This window comes from Malus domestica, chromosome 14 (assembly GCF_042453785.1).
Source record: "Malus domestica chromosome 14, GDT2T_hap1".
NCBI lineage: Eukaryota > Viridiplantae > Streptophyta > Magnoliopsida > Rosales > Rosaceae > Malus > Malus domestica.
Window position 1 is genome coordinate 31,091,897 of NC_091674.1, and position 17,405 is coordinate 31,109,301.

Sequence of the window (17,405 nt, forward strand, 5' to 3'; positions counted from 1 at the left end):
ACACTCTCAGGCTTGAACAATGTGCAAGTCCATCTTTCTGTGTTTTCGTCTCGATTGTCAGCCGCAGCAAGGATGAATAGCTTGTATCATTTTCCGTTGTACAAGCATTTGATATGAACGTAGTGATTATTTTGGTGGTCCCGACTATTCGGCCGCTCCACTTGGAATTGTGTTTACTCGCTCGTACGATCCTGTGCGGAGAACTGGAGAATCTGATGAATGTTGTTTTCTTGATCAAGCATGTAGCGCAAGTACATGTCATTGTTGTTTGATTTCAGCACAAAAGGGCTCGGTAGTAGAAGCGGTTCCAAGCCGACGACTGTGTACACATCCATGGCGTTGTGTAGGTTGGGGTTTTTTGTCTCTGCTAGAGGCACTGATTGAAGTCGTTTTTTGTGAATGACGTTACATAGTGCCCGAGTCGCACGTGGATTAATCGGATGACTGCCTTGTTGTCTGAACGGACAACCTCAGGCTCGAACAATGTGCAGGACCAATGACTTAAATCTTCCTTTGGTTCGTAAGCCCCAGCTACAATCCAATACTGCCGGTGGTTCGCCCTTCTCAAGTACCTGTTGTTGTAACAGCTTTTGATATGCACGCGTCCTCCGTAACCACTTTCCTCCGGCTCCATCTGGAACCTTGCGTATTCGCTCTGAACATTGTCTTCGGGGAGTTGGACAAGCCCATCAAGATTCTCGATACTTCGATTATATGTATGTAGCGCAAGTATTTTTTTTTGGTTTGATTTCAGCGCAAAAGACCTTGGTAGTATTGTTTGTTGCCATGTTATCTGCAAAGTTATTTTTCTCCCTTCTCTCTCAATTTTAATTTAGAGTAAATTGTAGCAATGGTCCCTCAATTTTAATTAAATTGGAGCAATGATGCCTCAACTAAAAATTCATTACCATTAGTCCCTCAACTTATCAAAATGTGTAGCTATAATCATTTTCATCAAAATTTTGTCAAAATAAGTTATGTTGGAATAACCATTTATATAATTAGGGTCCCTCAACTCATCAAAGTGTGTAATTTTGGTCCTTTTCGTCAACTACGTCAAAATTTTTGTCAAAACGAGTTATGTTAGAAGGATCATTTCTACAATTTGGTTAGAGTTAAAAGACCATTTCTCCAGTTGAATTAAAGTTGAAGGACCAATGGTAATGAATTTTTAGTTGATGGACCATAGATGCACGTTTTGATGAGTTGAGAGACCAATGACAATGAATTTTTAATTGATGAACCATTGCTTCAATTGAGTTAAAGTTAAGGGATCATAGCTACAATTTACTCTTTAATTTAATTGGGATAATATATGTCTCCCTCTCTCTCTCCTCTCTTAATTTCTTCATTTTCTCTTCTTCAGCTCTTATCTTGCTTATAAAGTCCACACCTAAATTTACAGAATAAAATTGCTGCCAGCTTTCAATTATCATTTTTTTGTGTGGAAGTTTTAACGAAACACTTCCAGTACTGTTTACTTTTAACGAAAATGACATTTTTACTCTAAAAAATCACTCATGGTACTATTCACTCACAACACATTTTTGTCATTTTGATTAAAATTCAAAGTTTTCAAGTCATTTTCATTAGTTTTTTTTTTTTCAGTCTTTCTTCTTATTTTTTATTTTGATACAACGATAAACAGTAAGGAACAACGTTTTAAAAGACACATGTCTAGTAACACTTTGACACGCCGCAACCCCAATATCCCCAAATATCAGGATAGGCACGTGCTGGCCGACACCCGAGGACGAAGCCATACATGCATGCGAATTAAAATATGTGATTAGGAAGGAATATACTAATGCAGAACCGTGTTCAGAGCATACAAATAATAAAAAATAATGTGAAAGAATTATTATAAAAAGGTACGAACCGAGGAATGGGTCCTACCCTGAGAAAACTCGAAGGTGCCTAAGCGAGAGTGCCCTGATGCCGGGATCGTGTACCTCGAATCTAAATCATGAAGGGGCGCAAAACTGAAAAGGTGAGTGGACCAAAGTTGATAATAATAATAATACTAATAATAGGAAAACCATTTTCTTTATGAACATACTTAGGGCTAGAAAAGAAACCAAAATTCCCATACCAAACCGAAAAATTCCCGAAACCGAACCAAAAAAATCCCAATCCGAAAATCCCGAAAATTTTGGTACCCAATACCAAATCGATCCCGAAATTTCGGTACGGGAATCGGTCTCAAGTTTTCGGGGATTTCGGTAATCCCAAACCGAACCGAAATATATATATATATATTTTTTTTTAATTTTTAAATATATATTCAGAAATTTTATAGATGTCGGATTCGGTGAGATTTAATCTCAACCATTGAATCGTATCAAATCCACTGAATAACATAAACTAACTACTCACTCTGTCACTCTGTCACTCAGCGTTTACAAAGGGAAGGTTGTCCTCGTTGTCAATGTTGCTTCCAAATGGTTCTTCTTCTTCTTCCCTTTTTCCTTTTCTTTTTCTTTTGTTTTTATTTTCTGGTTTAATTTCAATTGATTAATTCTTGTATTTTTGTTCTTCTGTGGGTTTATTGATACGAATTATACCCAATAGACTGAGCTTTACAGCAAATACAAGGAGAAAGGTTAATTTTTTCCCTCTTTAATTACTTTTTTCACTGCTGCAGCTCTATATGTATGAACTTGTTATTTACTAAATGTTATGAAACCATTCTTAATTTCCAACTTTGGTGCGAAATATGTTTATCGAAATTGTTGGGATAATCATTTTAGAATTGAGTTTTGGAATGAAGCTTTAATCTTGAATGAGGTTCTGGGAAATATTTCTGTTTTGTAAACCAAATCCAAATGTTATATTTTGTTTGTGTTTCTAGTTTCAAGTCCTTGTAGAAATCTTTGCATTGAAATTGTTTGTGTGAATAGATATAAAAGGTTAAATTTTAGCCCAAAAGCATATATGTCAAATTTTAGTCCAAAAGCCTAAAACCATTTCGGGATTCCCGATTTGTCTCGAAATCCCGAAACTATTTCGGGATTCCCGAAAATTTTGTTTGGGATCGGTATTGAAATTGGGATGCCCGAAAATTTTGGTTTGGGAATTGAGACAAGAGTTTCGGTATGGGATCCCATACCGAACCACCCTTAAACATACTAACCCCCTGTTTTGAAAACACATATAATACTACATAATAGGTTTTTTCTGAAAACTTTAGCATGTCACATCCCGGGCCCGCTCCACCGCAGTAGTACGATATTGTCCGCTTTGGGCCCCGACCACGCCCTCACGATTTTGTTTCTGGGAACTTACACGAGAACTTCCCAGTAGGTCACCCATCATGGGAGTGACCTCGTGCGCTACTCACTTAACTTCAGAGTTCTGATGAACTCTGAAGCCAGTGAGCTCCTAAAAGACATCGTGCTAGGTAGGGATGAGAATATACACATAAGGATCACTCCTATGGGCGATGTGGGATCTTACAATCCACCCCTCTTAGGGGCTCGACATCCTCGTCGGCACACTACAGCCAGGGTTAGACTCTGATAACAAATTCCCGGGCCAGCTCCACCGCCGTAGCACGATATTGTTCGCTTTGGGCCCCGACCACACCTTCACGGTTTTGTTGAGAACTTCCCAGTGCGTCACCCATCATGGGAGTGCTCTCGTGCGCTACTTGTTTAACTTCGGAGTTTCGATGAACTCTGTAGCTAATGAGCTCCCAAAAGGCCTCGTGCTAGGTAGGGATGGGAATATACATATAAGGATCACTCCCCTGGGCGATGTGAGATCTTACATAGCATGCCAAAAAAAAACCTTTGTAAATGTGTATATGTAAAACCATGCTCGATAATGGTGTTATCGCCGCCTGAAGGTAAATTCGTAAATCTCATCAACACATAACTCACTGGGGGTATCATAGCCGCCCGAAGGCAATACCTATCCATCACCCGAAGATGAAGTTGTACGGCACTGGGTTACGCTAGTGAAGAAGCATGGTAGGCCCTATCACCCGAAGGTGAAACTGTACGACTTCGGGTTACGCCAGAGAAGAAAATATATACATCACACACCGACACTAGCCGTGGCTAATGAAGCTGTCCGACAGCTTTCGGTAGTGAAGCTGAGGGTATAACATAAATATCTCACTACTCCTCAACTGTGTCCTATGGCCATAGACGTCTAATACCCGTGTTGTGTAGATGTGTTGTATGATAACCCACTAGATAAGCACTGAAAACAAATCTCAAATCTCATATCAAATTCGAAGTTCAAAAGCTCAAAGTCTCAACACATAAATCCATGATAATTCACATTTGTAAATCCATAGAATTCCACATATGAAAATCCCATAATTTATAACTCATATTCGGAAACCGTAACATAAATCATATTCATAATCCATATAGTTTCATATATGAAAATCTAATAATTCATAACATTTCGTAAAACGTAAGTGCTATAAATCATAAATGTCTCGTATATTGTAAATATAGAAATCTAGAAAACAATATATAAAACATATTCAAATCATGAAATGTGAAATGCATGCTAGGCCAATATTTTATAGAAGTTCACTCATAAATATTCCATTGCCTGATAGCCGCTCGAACTATCGAGGATGAAGTCACTTCCCACCATTGCACCTAAACACATATAGAGGCCATTTAGCAAAACTCTACTAAAACATCAAACGTTGGGAAAACGGACAACAAATTTGGAATTAGGACGTCGAAATTAGCCTAGGAGAAGTCCCGGCTGAAATATGAAAAAGTCAACCCAAAGGTCAACGTTGACGGGTCAATGGTCAAATGAAGTCAACGGGTCAGGTCAACGACTCACAGTCAATGGGTCGGATTCGGTTAGGGTTAATGGGCCAAAGGTTTTGGGCCTGGTTACTAGGCTGAGGCTAAGGGGTTATGGGTTTGGGTCACATAGGTCAAGGGTTGGGCCAGGTCAATGGACTGGGCCCAGATATGGGGTTGGACCGATTTTAGGCTAGTTTTAGTTTGTGGGTTGAGTCGACTCGATAAGGCTCGCGGGTCGCACCAGCTGGACTCAATGAAGAGAAAGGTCGAAATTTGGTCGAGAAACTCTCAAACTCCAATCAAGCTTAAAATTAAACCATTTCCAGCGTATGAGTAGTAAAATTGAAGCTAAAGAGATAAGGAGTAGGATTATACCGTCGTGGTCTCTTGTCGTGATTGGAATTCATAAAAAAAATGCCTGCAACACACGGTTTCAACATCGAAAACTGGGAAGGTTGAGGTGATCCTCCCTTGTTCCAAGCTTCAGGGAATTCGTAGAAATCAAAGGGTGATGGTGACGGTTGCTAGTGACAGTGAAGCTCGCCGGAGAGAATAGTGAATGGGTGGTCCGTGGGTGTGCTCGGAGGAGAGAGAGTGATGAAAAGGATATGGAGTCTAGAGAGAGAGGGATATGTGTCATAAGATGGGGCGACACACGGGCCAAAAGAACACCCTAGAAAATGTGGTCACCTGCCACGTGTCAGCCCATGAGTGGTCCAAATGGAAAATATCCCTACATGGAAAATTACCAAAATGCCATTATGTTTCGATTCCCGTAAAATCTTCGTTTTAGCTCTAAATTCAATTCCGTTCGCGCCCACGCGTTCGTAACGACAAATGCTACAAGAATACGCTAAGAAAACGGATCTTACGTCACACGACAATGCATTAAACAAGAGTCAACGTTTTTGCCTCGAAGGGCAGTTTCATAAATTCACACATTAAAATTATAAAAATCGTAATAATTGGGGACGGGTCGTTACACACTTTCTGTCAGATTTATAATTATGCAGTGGAGAATATTTCGCATGTTTTCTCGAGCTGTCATGCTGTTATAAGGGTTTGAAGTAATATTCCTTTTCCTCATCATCTTCATTGGGACCAATTTGATTCCTTTCTTGGTTGTGTGGAGGCAAACTTAAAATACAAAGATCCGCATAAGCTTGAGTTATCTTGGTATCTTGCTTTTGCTGTAGCCTTATGGTTCATATGAAGGTGGAGGTGTTGTGCTATATTTTGTCCTAATTATACTAAACCTCCTGATCCAGAGAAATGCATCTTGGAGTATTCTACTGAATGACTCAAAGCTAATGCTAGCATCTCTAGTAAACACGAACGTGGGTAGGTTCTCTTAGCTTGTGTTCCTCCTCCATCTGGGACCTTTAAGCTAAATGTGGATGGTGCTAGGCTTGGTTCTAAAGGGGTGATTGGAAGTGGAGGATTAATTAGAGACTGACACGGTAACTGGATCACTGGTTTTATTGCTAAAAAAAGAGTTGGGGAAGTTCTCCATGCTAAGCTTTAGGCTTTGTTTAATGGGTTGAAAATAGTTAAAGCTAGAAATTTCTCTCATCTTATTATGGAGGCTGATTTTGCTTTGGTGGTCTATCTCATTCATGGTTCGCCTAGCCTTAATAATTATCCTCTTTATGGTCTTGTCTCGAAGTGCAGAAGTTTGATCATAGAGAACTGGAGTTGTAATGTGATACATGTACATAGAGAGCGTAATTTTGCAGCTGATGGGTTAGCCAAATTGGGTTTAAATAGCGAGATGGAGTTTCAAGAGCTTGTGGAGCCTCTTCCTTGTTTAGTTCAAACTCTTTCGAATGACTACTCTGGAGTCGCTGCAGCTAGATTAGTTATTCCTTAATGTTTCTTTTTCTTCTTCCATGTTACCGGAAAAAAAAAAAGAGCATGGAACAAATTAATATTAAACTCGTCATCTACAATATTAGAACTAACACCTCTTTAGACCGTAGTGTGCTCTGTAGTGTGAACAAAGAAAAGAAGAGAAATTCTTGGATAGTTGGACTATCAAAACTTGTTTGCCAATAAATGGCAAGAGGAATAGACGTATGTAGTTAATTATGGGTGAAGGTTATAAAAAGTTTCTAATAAGCAATCCATAAGATTTTATTCGTCGTCATAATCATAAGTCACTTGTTAAAGAAAATTCTAACAAAATATTCCACACTAGCCATGTGTGGAATATTTTGACAACTTTCATAAAACACATGGCTAGTGTAGAATATTTTGTTAGAATATTTTTAGACAAGTGGCTTATGATCATGATGAAGAATAAAATATTAGGAATTGCTTTTTAGAAAAAAAATTTAATCTTCACCCATAAAACACTTGGCCCTTCACCCATAAAACACATGGCTAGAGTGGAATATTTTATCAACTTTCATAAATCACATGGCTAGTGTGGAATATTCTATTGGAATTTTTTTTAACAAGTGGCTTATAATTATGATGAAGAATAAAATCTTAGGATCACTTGTTAGAAACTTTATATACATTTTATCTTTCCATTTACTTGGCAAACAAGTTTTGATAGTCCAACTATCCAAGAATTTCTTCTTTTCTTTGTTCACACTAATGATTTATTGTCCTCAAATATGTGTTAATTGAATCATGTTTCTTAAACATGTGACCAAAATCAATTAAACATGTGATTAGGTACGAATGTGAGAAAGTTAGTTGTCTAGATGAATGCGATACAATGCACACTAACTTTATACCTAAATCACATCTCTAGCAACGACTTCAAGTCTATCCAACCTGATTAAGAGCATTGACATGCTCCTCGTTGTTTGAATGGTACTGAATTACCATTATAGAGACCTTATATTCTCCCCGTTCTGGAAGAATGTCGATGAGTCTTAAGGATATTCAAGTGAATAATGATCATGAATGAAACCACTGAAGAAAATAAAGTGGAATATCTTTGCACCACCCAAAAAAATGAGCCTAAAGTTTTGTTTTACAACCAATGGGCTGCCTCCTAACTGGGACGCACCACATGTGCCTGGCCTGAAGCTGAGTTGTTTGAGCAGTTTACTTGCTTTGGCACGATTATTTAGGACACTTAGGTCGAACAATGATACCAATATGCATCTCCTTAACCAAAGTAAGGATCATGTTCCTACAAACACAATTTGCCAAGCCTGTTTGTTTGGAAATTTTGATTTCTATATCATCTCTAGCAAAGATACGAAACGATCCGCTTTTCATAGTGGATTCAAGTGAATAATTGTGGACTAATCCAACCAAAATGCACGCTATACAAATACTTATAATTTTAAAGGTTCACCACCTTAATTATCCCATAAAGTTTGAAAGACTAAATAATGCTGGAGAGTTTATATCAAAGATTTTCGATAAGTATTGCATTTCTTTTGGGTTTATAACTGGACATCGAATTCTCATGTTCACCCCAAAACAGCCTCACAGAGTGATCATAAAGTGCAATTTAAATAATCGCCCAAACCTTGGTGAACACAACAAACTTTCAGTTTCTGCCTAGGGCTATGTAATCTTGTGCGTAACTATGTTGGTCTGCCTTGAGGTTCCCTCTTGCCACCTAACATATTTTCAATGTTGCAGTTGGTTGCTGGGTACAAATCTAACATTTCATACTTATGCATTTGGGTGTGCATTCCATGTGCTAAGTTGTGTCGCCACAACGTACCAATATAGGTCCTCAAAAAATTATGTGAATCTTTGTCAATTATGATTCTCCTCCACACTAGTTCTCTTAGAGCCCTTGCAAGCAATCTTTTTACCGTTCATTATGCGAATTATCCTGTAAAACAACGTGAATTTGTGTGGATGTTGCCCACTATGTCTCACCTCGATCTCCGTACCACACAAGTGTGATAAAGCAAGTATGATGTATTCTAACTTTCAAAATGTTGCTCTAGACGCATTCTTCTTGATGTATTCTAACTTTCAAAATATTGCTCTAGACGCATTCCTCTAATCTAGCTAAAGTGACGAGATCATATACCAGCTGCAAACATGCCTATAAAGACATACATACTTTACGGACATCGAGTCAACAACCCCGAAAGGTGTTCAGCCCCTAATGGACGATTTGGCCACCTTTATTGGACAGTCCGGTACACTAGTGGATAGCCAATCAATCTACCTTGGCTTAAAACATGAAAAATCACTTGTTTCATAGGACTCACTTCCCTAGAAGAAGAAGGTTACGACACAAAATGAATCTATACTCAATCGATGTCTCAATCATTTCCATCTCATGAGATTAATCAAGATTACTCCTGACACTTAAGGTTCTTGGTCGAGCATACTAGTTTGGATAAGATATGGAATTAGGAATGAGAATAACATCGGTGATGTTTTCATTTATATGATAGCTACCGATATAAATGAACAACGATGATATCAAACTGTGTTTCGTTGATTAGTGACAACGTAGAGCTAATTGGACAGCCGAAATCACAATCCAGGTTAAATTCCTTACCAAAGTGTGTTTCGACATGTCGTTCCTACACTGCCCAAGGTAACCCTGTTATGTTATGAGTGGGAAATGAAGCGTAATGAGATGAATGAAATGGTGCGATACGATGCACTCCTTATGGCGAGGTTTCTGTCAACTGCCCTGTGATTCACAATAGAATTATGAAAGTTAACGTGTTTCTCAATGGGGATATTGATAAAGAGATTTACATGCACCTGAAGACGGCATTTGAAATAAAGAATCTTGGGAAAACTCGTTTATGCCTTGACCTGAAATTCAAGCGTTGTTGTTATGGTATTTTGTATTACCAGTTGAACTACACCTCGAATGTGTTACATTTTGAGTATACCTTTGATCTTCTATATGCTATATACAAATAAGACTCTTAAAGAGGTTATGGAATCCAAAGTTCTATATTTGAGTTCAACTTTGCACTTTGTTGTACTTAGCTCATTGCGTTAGACAGGACATCTCCTTCGATGTTGATCTATTGGTAAAGATGCAACTCCGCACCTACACGCAGCCATTGAATTGATATTAAAGACGTATTTCTGTTACCCTGAAGGTACTACGAATTTGGGCTTATCGCCACACATCCTGAGCGAATTTGGGTTTACCCTGAATGATGCTTGTCTTGCTTGTTATGTTGACGCAAGTTACTTATCAAACCCGCAAAAGGCACATCCCTAAATGTTTGTCTTCACCATTAAAGATATCGCAATATCTTGGAGATCCACGATACGACCTTAGTTGCGAAATCTTCGAATTGTTCCCAAGACTTACCACACTACACTATGCCACACATGAGACATGGTTGAGAGCTCTTGTTGAGCATATTCGAAATACTTGTTGTTTTCATCCATCATTGAGTCCCAATGACGATCCATGAAGACTGTGTCAAATGTATCAACCAAACCAAGACACAATACATCAACGAAGTGAACGCCAAGACATATTGCAACTACATCATATCAGCAAAGCATCAGGAAATTGAAGTCATGCAAGCCAATCCCAAACAACCTTACCGACCTCTTCATGAAGTCATTGTCGAAGTCTACTTTCCAGAAACTTGTCTAACGAATTGGTATGCCTAACTATTCATATATAATGCTTGTAGTTCTCATTTGGAAGTTTTGAACTCAGGGGGATTATCCAGAAGTATACTCACTTGATCTTAATATACTCTTTTCCCTCCAATTAAGAGCACTCTTCCCACTGGATTTCTGCTACCTAACTAGGTTTTGACAAGGCACCCATCTAGGGCTAGTCATACCCTTGTGAGATTCTCTACTTGTGTCCAAAAGATGTTTAGTTTTGACTTAATGCAATTTTTCACTTTTTTCCTTAGTCTATGAGTTTTTATCCCACCTTGAGTTTTACCATAACAAGGTTTTTTGAGTTTTACCTTTTATACATTCTTCTATTGATTTAAGATTCGCATTTGCTCATTGTGCCGACAACTTCATCAGTTGAGCTTACTTCATCGATGAAGACTTGATGCGACATTTACTTGAGTATTTACACACTCAATGATGAGTGTTGCAGTCCTAATAATTTAGGAATGTGATTGTGTAAATCTTAAGATATCCTTATGAGATTATACCATTAGAGTTGTAATCATGTTGAGGTAAGAAATTTATCTTCCATACTACTATAAATAAAAGCACTATGGTATGAGATAACATACATCTCACAAGTACACATCTGTCTCTTTTCTCTCTATGCGGATGCACCCCCTCTCTTTGCTCTTTATATTGTTCAGTAAATTAAGTCTACAACAAATAATATATAATCACGTTGGTGCTAGCACAACTGCTGGTAATTGGTCAGATGAAGGTTTCTCTTTGCTCTGTTCACAACACCGGTTTAGTATATGAATTCTTTGTTTCCTGGATTATGTGAGATTAATGACTTTTCTTAGTAATGTTTAATTAATATGAACAAGATTTCGCTGATGTCACTGGACTGGCTAAACGTTTTGTGAAATAGTTTCTTTCAATTGTTTTTTTTTTTTTTGTATCTTTTTTCTAAATATTGTGTTGCATCTGCAACCTAGTTTGCAAGAATTATTTTGTATTTAAAACTTGTAGCTCATCTGAATAATTTCTTACAAATTCAATAAACTATGACTTGGATTGTTCATTGACATTTCAACTACAATAGAGTAGGACTTTTGATTTCGATCCACACACTTTGTCTGGACTTTTCAAATTTGAAACTTAATTAAACCTTACATGTACAGTGAAAGGTCTATACATTTATAACTTATTAGTGTGAGGGTTTGTTTTTCTCATCTTTCTTCTTGTGCCCTGATGGCTTGTGCTCGTCTGGGTCAGGATCGTTTCTGAGATTTTGGAGGTCATGTGCGATATTTATAAAAGGGTTTCTTTTTAAGATAGTTTCTTTTTTTTTTCTTTTGCTTTTTTTAATTTTTAATTTTTTAATATTTTTTTAAGTAGGACAACATATTGTTACTAGAAAATAATAACTTAAATCAAAACAACCTTTAGGACTCTGATTATAAGTTTACAAGTGTCATTAAATAAGTAAATATATTTACAAACATAACATTCACTAAATAATAAAAAATAGTTCAATCTTAAGCAACCAAATAAAGAAAAAAAAAATCTTCAAAAACTCTAACTTTAAAGTTTCACTTGAATATATAACATTATTATATAATAAAATTGAAAAGAAAATCATTTTTTAAGATGTTGTTATTGACACTCCTAATATCTCATTGTGCACTTCAAATTTTTATATTTAGAAAGAAAAAAAAATTTACACTTATAAAAGTGCACTATTGTTATAAATAGGCAAAAGTTAGAGAAATAACCTTTGATAAAGATAGGAGTGAAGCGAGTGCAAAATATCACTCTATAACTTTAGTAGCTATAACACAAAGGATGACAGATAAAGAGATGGAAGGAGATATACTGATATGTTGTAGAACAGTGGATGTCCACTCAAAGAATTAAATAATGGGCCCTTCCATTGTTTGCTAAAGCTTGCTGCACACTACTCCCATTTTCTATATAAATACAAACCCCACACAACATCAAAGGAAGAAGTTCAACGAAGAGATTGTAAAAGAAAGAGAAAGGAAGCAAGATGAAAGAGAGAGAGAGACAAAAGAGAGGAAGAGAGAGAATAATGAGAGTTATCTTTGTACTTCTATTATTCCAAATTATAATGAAAGCACTACTGATGCTTCGAGGATGTACTCCAGTCACACTGACTGTAGAGGAACCTCGTAAATTTTGTGTCTTGTTTTATTTATTCCACTGCACACACCGCCGATTATACAATACGTTATCATTGGAGGTGATGCATAGATACTCCACATTTTCTGGGTATCATTAGAGGTAATGTATAATATAATCTACTCGACAAACCAGGCAACTTCTCCAATATACGCTTCTGGGTATCATTGGAGGTAATGCATAGATACTCCACATTTTCTGCACTTTTCGTTTCAATGTGGTATCCATTTAAACGTATGTCTTTGAAACTTAATAATAAATTTCGAGTAAATCGAGTAACATACAACGCATTTTGTATGGACAATATTGTTCCATTTGGTAACATAATCTGGGTTTTCCCTAAGCCTTCAATTACATTTCATTAGCCTGATATTATTGTTACCCTTACTTTTGTAAGCATTAAGCTTGAGAAATACTTTCGATCACGATGTATTGTATGCGTGGTTGCGTTGTCTGCAAGACAAATATCTCCGCCATTTCTCATGTTTTGAGAATAACCACAGTTTTTATTCATGATTTCTAAGTAAAAGGGATCACAGTTAAAAACAACTTAATCATAATAAAAAGGAAATTGAAATGCCACTTTTATTAAATTGAAATGCGAGTTTTAAACTACAAGTTCAGAATAAAAGATACATCAAACAAAAATGATTCAATTAGACTGGTACACTTCATTCCCTCTTTCCATAATGAAGTCTGAAGCATCTAGGTGGGTTGTGTTCAACTGTCCTGATAAGTTGAGCACTAGATCAGTTATATCCAGTGGTCTAGCCTGGTCGAGAAAATTGATCTCGTCACCCTTCTCCTCGAATTAGGCTTGAGATAGATCTACTAGATGTTTTGGGGTACAACAGGTACGCACCGAGTGCCCATTGCCACCACACCTATGGCAGGCTCCTTCAGAGTTTCTAGGAATGTTGTTCATATAAGTTTTGCCTTTGTGACGATATGCATTCTTGAAGCTCGGGCCTGAATTATGCCTTAGAACCTGGTTGTGAAATTGGACACCATGATTCTTGCCTTTCTCGTTCCACCGACCTCGTTTATGGCCATGTCCTCGTTTGTAATTATTGTCATGAGATGATGTGGTATTCCCTTCAAAGGAACCAGCATGCACTTCTGGGAATGGTGCCAATCCAATAGGTCGGGATTGATGATTCTTCATTAGAAGCTCATTGTTTTGTTTAGCTACTAGGAACACAGATATCAGCTGGTTGTATTAAGTGAAGCCTCGCTCTTTATACTACTGCTGCTGCAAGAGCACGTTGGAGGCTTGAAAGGTGCTAAAAGTCTTTTCCAGCATATCTTCCTCAGCCATGATTTCCCCACAGAGCTTCATTTGAGAGCTAATTATGAACATCACAGAATTGTACTCAGCCACTGACTTAAAATCATGGATCCTTATGTGAGTCTACTCATAACGAGCTCTTGAAAGAATCATCGTTTTCTAGTAATTGTATATGTTTCTCAATGCCTTCCAGAGAGCTAATAGATCTTCAACCATTAGGTACTCGCTCTTTAGTCCTTCATTAAGGTGGCGACGAATAAAGATCATGGCCTTCGCCTAATCTTGAAAGGATGCACTGTTTTCATCCCTAATGGTTTCTCCAAGATTCCCTGCCCCCAGATGGATCTTGGTATCCACTACCCAGGTAAGGTAGTTTTTCCCAGTAATGTCAAAGGCAACAAAATCAAGCTTTGCCAAGTTCGCCATTTTCTTTTCTGAAAGAAAAATGAGATGTGTAAGAACTTGAAATAATATGTATTCCTGGAGGAATATAGTGTTAGAACTTCTGGTTCTTACAAATTTTTCATTTTGATCTTCAAGCCAAAATGATAAGCACTCGAAACTTCAGGCTCAAGATTTACATGATTAATGAGAAGGGTGATTGTACCGCACCATTCTCATTGAAGTAAACATAGGATTGGCGATTATTTCACACCACTCAAACTGTAGAAAAAATTAAATATGCAGGGTGGACGATTATACCGCACCGCCTAAAATTGCAGTAAAATTAAATCTGTAGTCCAAGATAGGCGATAATACCGCACCATCTTTGCTCGCGGTAAAATTAACATAAATAAATACTGGGTTAGTAATCAGGAACTACACCAAATAAGAAATCAAATATATAAGTAATTGTTAAGTTGAGAATGAGAAGCAGACAAGGTGCAAACAGTTCTTCACAAGAGTATATCCAGCATGTGAGGCAAAGGAAGAAGAAGAACATTAAAATCCTAGGAGGAAACATTTTTTTCTTTCGGCGAAGGGAAATGAGAAATTGTTAGAGAGTCATGCTGATAACGTGTTATACATAGGCAAAAGTTAGAGAAATAACATTTGCTAAAGACAGGAGCGAAACGGGTGCAAAATATCACACTATAACTTTAGTAGCTATAACACAAAGGATGGCAGATAAAGAGAGGGAGGGAGATATACTGATATTATTTCTTTGATTCTTTCTTTTACAGTGTGTGTTTTGATAACACACGGATCGCTCTATTTATTGAGCTACTCCCATGAGAACATCCAAAGATGATATGATAGCTACTTTTGACAATAATACATAACAACAAATATATCACTATCCTTTTCACCTTTTTCCAAATGCATGTGGGATGTGGGCATACACCATATAGCTTTTACAACAACTATAAAATTTTAAAGTGCTAATAAAAGTATTTTTAATATATAACATTATTACATATAAATATAAGATACCAACATTTTTTGGAGGCCCTGTGCCATTGCACCTTTCACTTCCCCTCAACGCCTCTGGTCTAGGTACATTGAGGTCTAGTAAACAAATTCATGCTTTTATACTAGGCAATCGGTGTGATTACGGGGAGCTGTTTGTGGCCAATTGCCTCGTTAATTGATATGCATTCAAAATCCGGAGACAGTGATGCTGCTAGAGTTGTGTTTGATTACATGCAATAAAGAAATGTTGTTTCTTGGACTTCACTAATTATGACGGGTTATGGAATGCACGGTCGTGGTGAAGAAGCCCCGCAGATTTTTTATCGGATGAAGAGAGTGGGGCTGGTGCCTGATGGTGTAACTTTTGTCTTTGTCCTCTATGCCTGCTGCCATTCTGGAATGGTTGATGAAGGAACGAGGTAATTCAACAGCATGAGCAAGGATTTTGGCGTTGTTCCTGGGGCGGAACACCGTGGTTGTATGGTTGACCTCTTGGGTCGTGCTGGTCGTTTGGATGACACATTGAAGCTGATCAAAGACATGCCTATGCAACGAACCCCAATTGTATGGGTGGCCTTGCTCAGTGCGTGCATGACGCATTGAAACGTTGAACTAGGTGAATATGTTGCGCAACCGTTATCAGAGACTGAGTCAGAGAATGATGGATCATATACATTGCTTTCAAACGTATATGCCAATTAATGCCAGACGTCGAAAAGACGTGGCCAGAATCCGATTGTTAATGAGAAATACTGGCACCAAGGAAAGGCCTGGTTGTAGTTGGGTGCAAGGAAAGAAAGGCAACTCAACGCTCTTTGTGGGCGGCATGACTCATCGAATGTCTCAAGAAGGAGGCAGATTTTCTGCCCCTCCCACTTTCCGTACCCCCCCCTGTGCCCTTCTGTTTGTATTGTCACGGTTAAGCCACATCAACATTTTATATTACTATTCATTTTTGTCTTATTATCTCTATAAAAAAAATATATAAAATGTTGACGTGACTTATCCGTGACCACACAAAACAAGAGGGCACGAGAAGTAGGAGAGCAGAGAATCTGCCTCCATCTCAAGAAATATATTAGAAACTTCCATAATTGATTAAACACATCAAAGACATGGGATATGTTCCCAAGAGAAGCTTTGCACTCCACGACGTGATGGTGAGGGGAGGAGATTCTTTCCGAGCATAGTGAAAAGTTGGCTCTGGCCTATGCTATCCTAACTAAGCGGCCAGGCCAACCTATCCGGATCACCAAGAATTTACGCGTCTGAGGTGATTGCCACAATGCCATTATGTACATCTCCATGATTGTTGAGCATGAACTCATATTGAGAGACTCATGTCGATTTCATCATTTCAAGAAATGATCCTGCTCCTGCCGAGGATATTGGTGACGAACAAAGTGTGTGCTCATTTGTTTATTCTTTTAAGTATTATAATGTAACGATAAATGCATTAGATATAAGGTTTACATGATGGTCATGTAGAGAATTTTAAAGTGTAACGGACACACTGTGACATAATGTTACTAATTAATTCAATAGAACGTGTTGGCTAACATTATCAGAATAATTAGCTATAAAGCCGACCATACCAAAATACACTTGTTGAGCTGTGAATTGTCCCCAACTTCACCAACTCCATCTATTAGGAAATTGAGCCACCATCTGTACTATATGTGCTCCACCTCAAACTCAAATATTGATGATGTTCCAACTGCTCCAAGCTGAACTAATGACTCTAATAACACTTGTTGGGGCCCACACGCTTCCAACCCTTTTCTAGATTGCACCCATTGCAAATATATTGTCTTTAATTTCACCACCTCTGTCTACCGGCCAATTGAGCCATCATCTGTCTATATGTGCACCACCTTGAACTCGAATATTGATGTCCTAAGCCATGTTAGAAGTATAAGATTGTAAGGCTGAGATGATGCCACATGTAAACAGATTAGTTTGTTTGTTATATCTGTTAGAAGAGTCGGTTAACTAGGACTATAAATACTCTCTATTGTAATAGCTTCTTCATTAAGCAAGATATCAATTCAATCATATTTCTCTATCTATCTTTCTCTTTCTCTGTCTCTGTCTCTCTCTCTCTTTCTCTCTCTCTACATTCATATAAACTGAGATACATGGTTAACAGGGTATCAATCTCTCTCTACATT